Here is a 6,000-nt window from a genome sequence, read left to right on the forward strand (position 1 = left end):
GACGGATTTGAAGAAGGACAGATGGGCTAAAGATGAGACAGTGAGTTCCTAGGTGCCACGCACCACCGCTGCATAAGGTGTTTCAGCCACGTCAAGCCAGGGTCACTACGGGAATCAGAAGCACGCACGTGCGTGTCCAAATCTCTCCTTTGCTCTGATGCACATGGATGTAAACAAAAGGACAGGAGAAAGACAGCGACAGGCAGATGGACAGACAGGTAAACAGAAGGAAGTCACCACAGACAAAAACAGAGCAGAGACGGATGAGCTGGAGCTCCGAGAGAAAGAGAGGGAGAGAGGGCGAGTGCAGCAAGATGAGAAAAGGTTATAAAATGTCTGAGTTCTGGAAAATCCTTGACTGCAGATGTTTTTTGATAAGAACCCAAGTAACTTGAAAGCTGATCAGCATTCCATGAATAATGATCTTGAGGGGAGAAAATGAGGAAGTGCTGCATGGGAAAATTCCCATTCTAGACTTTTGGGTTGAAATCTGAAAAAGAAAAGAAGTCGTGGATGTTCACAGAAATCCTGCACATGACGTGAAGAATCTTTAACTTGTCATCAGCACAGCTTTGGGCCAAACCGGCGGGATAATCTGTCCTCTTCAGCTGTCTGTGACCGCTGATTCCGTTTGACACGGTAATCTGTGGAAATCACGGAGGGCTGCTCCATGGAGTGGACTGTATTTACTATAGATTACCTCTTCCACTGGCGTGCATTAGTCCGGTGACAGCTTTGCAGACTGCAGGGAAAACACCAATCATACGCCACTGACTAACTCCTGGTGATTCTACCACTTTGGCCCAATGGCCTCCTCGGACTCCCCAAACCACTTGTGTGAGTGAGTGACTCTCTCTCTCTCTCTCTCTTCGAGGCCAGGTGTCAAGTTCCGCTGCTGTCACCTCTGTCAGAGCGTCTGCCCCGTTTTCTTTTCCTGTCATAAATGAATAGAACAAATCAGATCCCGGGAATGCGCCGGCATCGTGCCACATACGCACCACTTTTCCCTTTTTTCCACACAAAGCTCATCTGCATGCGACAAACTGCCCTCTGACTGCTGAGGACAGCACGGAGATGACATCACTTCCTCGGGACAGATGAGCTAAGGGATTCAGTTGGGAAGATGGGAAGGAGGAGCGAAGACGCATTTATCAATAAACTGTGTATAAACATGTACGTTTCCCAAGTTAACTGTCGGATGCAGTTAAGATTATATGAGCCACTTCTTCCTCCATATGCATCTAGACTCTGATGACCTTGGAGATCGGCTTCTCTGATCTGCAGAGTGTGTTTATTCTCTTTTTTTTCCCCAGCCAGACATGAGGCAAGAATCATAGTTAACCATGCCTTAAGACAAGGAATGAGACAGAAAGCTGCATAGAGACACAAAAGCCGGATGTGTGAACGTGAAAAACTGAGCAAAATGGAGAGAGGTGTTCAGATTAGTGACTGAGAACGGCAAAAACAGCCCCTTCAGTATAGATCTAAGATAAGACGTGTTGTCATTTTTTTTAGAAAAACACCATTTTGTTGCTTTTGTTCAGCTTTAAAGGTCTGATTCAGTTCTGGCGCTCCTGTTTCAGGAAGTAGAAGTTAGCCAGAGGAGTGAGGGGTGGAAAACTGCAGGATGTGGAGTGTTACTCATTAACTCATTCACTGCCAACGACGACTAAAGTCATCGTTTGCAATTTTTTTTACTGTGTGGGCGTCGGAACGAGCCCCCTCACCGTGAGAACAAACATCCCAGCTCTAAAGCCGATCTTCATCCGCAAACGTCGCACGTCACGTGATCAGGAATCAGAACATCCATGTGTTAGGAGATCGTTTTGGGCCGCTGCTGTAAAAAAATTGAGGCGCAAACTGGAAAAGCTTCTGCCGATCACAATTCAACAACTGATTATGAAAGAATGGATAAAACTCAAAACACGCGGATTCTTCCTGATGTAAGAGGCGAGTCTAGTCTTTGTTTTGTTAGTTTTGGCGTCGACATCATCCTAGCACGCAATGTTCTGTGACTCTTAAGAAAACAGTAAAAACGGTGAGAAACGCTGGCAGCGAATGATTTAATATTCAAATGTATCGCCTCTGATTGGCTAACAGCAATGCAACTCTTCCACTGCCCACGTTCACTCATCTTCCTTTGGTAAAAAGTGCAACACTGATGTTTTACCGCCACAAATAACACCCGTGTCAACGTTTTCCGCCATGCTGTGGAGTTGCTAATGCTAACAGTTAGCTTCTACTAGCCGAGACGTGCCCTCCTCTTTCCTGCATGCTAAACCAACAACAGCCTTCCTTGTGGCAAGTCAAGATGGGTGAGTCCATGAATGCAAATTTTCAGAGTGACGTGGATCTGTGCGGTTTTTCTCTGACCTGAGTGTTGGTAGGATATAGGGGCAGAAGACAAATTTCAAATTACAGAATGCATGTGAGACTCGGGGTGACTGGACGTTTTTCAAAAAGAACAGATGTTCTGTTTGTCGGCGAAACCTTTGTGTCCCCTTTATGATTCCTGTCAGTGGTTTAGTCCACCTGTCTCAAGCATCACCAGAGTACTGTCATGACACACCCCTTTTTTCAGACCCGTCACGTCCTTGACCCACAAGTTATCTCATTAAAGTGTGCCGGAGATAACCACAGCTTTATTATTGCACTCAGTGAGGCCCGATGGCGACCTCGCATCCACCGTTTTCTGTGTCGTCGCGTGCGGATGTGCTCGTGCTCGTGAGTCAGACTCAAACAGATGGTCTGGTTGATGTTGGATTTCTGAGGGCAGCCGAAGTATAAACACCAGTCGTCCTGTTAGCTTTACAAGCCAAGGCTTTTCACATGAGGTGGTGTAAGTGTGTACTTTTCTTTTACTTCATTCACAAACACGTTTATTAGCTGTGATGTTGATAACGAGAGGACACGGCTCCCAGAGGAACCAGCCAGCATCGCTGCGTTTGACTTCACTTTTCTGCAGTCTTTGATATCCTTGCTCTCGATCAAAGCAGCAAAATCTGGTGCAAACGCACACTTCATTCAAACACACACAGAAGCATCACTTTAAACGAGATGTTGCCATTAAAGGAAGAAGATGAAGTAACGATGGCTAACTCGGCTAAACACACATAGAGTAAACAGCTGAGACTTACTGTACATCTGCAAGGACTCATCTGACTGCTGCTGAGGGGGACGGAAAGCTAAAACCTCATGCTTGCTTCGCGGCAATCTTCTCTTTCACTCGCTCTGTCACTACTCTCCCTCCTCCTCCCTTTTTTCCCTTCACTTTCACCCTGCCCTGCCTCTTTTTCCTTCTTCCTCCTCCTCCGTCTCCTCCTTTCCTTCCTTCCTTCCTCCCTCCTGGCTGAGCCTTACTGTATTCCGCTAAACGGGGCTCCATATAAGGCAGCACAGCTAAACATGTCACACATAATTTATCCACAGCAGGCTGCAAGTTCACCTTTCACAGCTCGCACTTGGATCGTATGCAAAAGAGGGAGGAGAGGGAGGGAAGCGAGGAGGGAGGGAGGGAGGGAGTAATGTAGGGGAACGGACAAACTTCTGCTGTCAACAGCCACGTTCCCACAATTTCACACTGGGTGAAAAGTGTGTGTGCATCTGTTTGCGTGTGTTAACAAATGCTGACAGTCAGAGCGTGAAAAAGCAACCCAGAGACCAAAATGCGTTTCACCTCCCCCGTTTCCCCCGTCTCTCCGCCATCTGAGTCTGCAGGCGGTAAACCTTCACAGATGCTTTGAGACCTGCACGTCTACTTTAAAACGTGGCTGGCAGAAGAAACTCCAAATCAAAAGATGGCGAGAAGTGATCAAGAAAAGAGGAGTTCACTTGTATTTGCAGATGTTGCCCGAAAAAGTGAAATAAAGCTAAAACATCAACAAACAAGACGGCTTCCTGGTTTTGCCCGCGAGCATCATCCCTCAGATCACAGCTGAGGTTCTGCTAAATCGACGGCTTTACAATCTCCAGGCCGCTGATCGCACCTTCAAGATGAGCAGAAAGTGACGCTCAGACTTCAGCTGAGGCGCAAAAGCAAGACAGCGAAAAGGAGAAGCAGGGGAACAGGGTGGGAAGAATAATAGCTGCTCTTGAGTCGCGGCGCTGGCTGGTATTTTCCTCCCTCCTCCACAGCTTCAGTCCACTCACAGGACAGCAAGAGTCACAGCTCTGTTGCCATGGTGTCTAACTCCATCAAACACCACGTCAGGTGCATGTGCGTGTGAGCATCTGTGTGTGTGTTTGTCGGTGTGTGTGTGTGTGTGTGTGTGTGTGTGTGTTGGGTGGGACTGAGTCAGAGCCACATCACCGACCAATGGCTGCAATTTATCAGGCTGTTTGGAATTTATCACCATATTGGCTTTTGTGCGTACAAGTGATTGCGTGTGTGTGTGTGTGTGTGTGTGTGTGTGTGTGTGTGTGTGTGTGTGTGTGTGTGTGTGTAACAGAAAGGTGTTGATTGAACAGCAGCCCGCAGCCTGCCCCCTAGAGCACCTATGATGAATGTCTGAACTGCCCTACGTGTTAATGTTTAGCTCTGGCTTCTATAAATATTTAGCAGTTCGCTCATCGAGCCAAGGCGACACACCACGGAGGCCGCTTATGAGGAATTTCGACTTCAGAGCTGGCAAGTCATTGTCTTGTGTCCTTAAAAGGTCCTGCAGCTACGTTACAGGTCTGTGCTGAACTGCTAACAGTTTACAGTGTCTCTAGTTGTTGTTTGGTGAGCATCAGGAAATCAAAAGTGCTGGAAAACTGCAAGTCACTGTTTTTTCATGTCTAAACAACGCTCTGTGTGATTAAAGGACCTTCAAACCTGTAGAAAGAAAGAAAGAAAGAAAGAAAGTAAGAAAGAAAGAAAGAAAGAGAGAAAGAAAGAAAGAAAGAAAGAAAGGAAGGCTGTTGTTGATTTAGCATCCAGGAGAGAGCAGAGCACGTCCCAGCTAGTAGAAGCTAACCGTTAGCATCAGCAACTCCACAACATGGTGGAACTTCTGCAGGCTTGTGTTATTAGTAGAGATAAAACATCAACATTGCAGAGCAAAGGAGCCAGTGTTAGAGGTGGCATTGGCCATAGCCAATCAGACGGGAGATGTCCAATTATCAGGAAATAATGGGCCATTCCCATCTGTACCGGGTCGGCCCGGGCCGGGTAGCGTAGGTTATTTACATATGTGGGTGGCCTGGCATTTTTCCGGGCCAACCAAGGCTCATTCTCAGCCCTCTTCTCGAGGGGGTCTGCTTCAGGCAGACCAGGGCCAACACACCCACTGCTGACAGCAAATTCACACCTTCCATTAGAGCAAGTCTCTGATTGGTGGGTAGAATCAGCCCACATGGGCTTAAGGCAAGGATGTGTGGAATCAACCGGGCCAGGCTGGGGCCAACTGGGGCTACCTGGCCCGGACCGACCCGGTACAGATGGGAATGGCCCATAAGACTCCAAAACCTGTCGTCTGCCGCTCCTCTGGCTCCTTTCTAGTTTCTGAAACAGGAGCACCAGAGGTTTTTTCCCACATAAATAAACTCACAAGGCATTCATTTGTGCCAGAGACTGCTGCAAATGGATTGGGAAAAAAGGAGCTAACTTTAAAATCATACGCATAATCATATATAACTCACAATAACTGCTCCAAATGCTCAGCTTAACTAAAATGAACAGAAGGATCCGATTACCATCCTTTGATGGGTTTTTACTGTACTTGATTCACAAAGACCTTCCTTTGGGGAGATATGTTGATACAATCATAGTATTAGCTAAATTTTTTATTTATCTGGAAATATATATATATATATATATATATATATATATATATATATATATATATATATATATATATATATATATATATATATATATATATATATATATATATATATATATATATAGTTCAACACAAATAGAAAAAAAGACACTCCAGCGGATAGCCATGTTTGTTTTAACTGGTGTTATTTGGGTTTTAAAATCTGCTCTTGAATAAAGACATGTTGTAGTTGCAG

This window comes from Nothobranchius furzeri, chromosome 13 (assembly GCF_043380555.1).
Source record: "Nothobranchius furzeri strain GRZ-AD chromosome 13, NfurGRZ-RIMD1, whole genome shotgun sequence".
In the NCBI taxonomy this organism is placed as follows: Eukaryota; Metazoa; Chordata; class Actinopteri; order Cyprinodontiformes; family Nothobranchiidae; genus Nothobranchius; species Nothobranchius furzeri.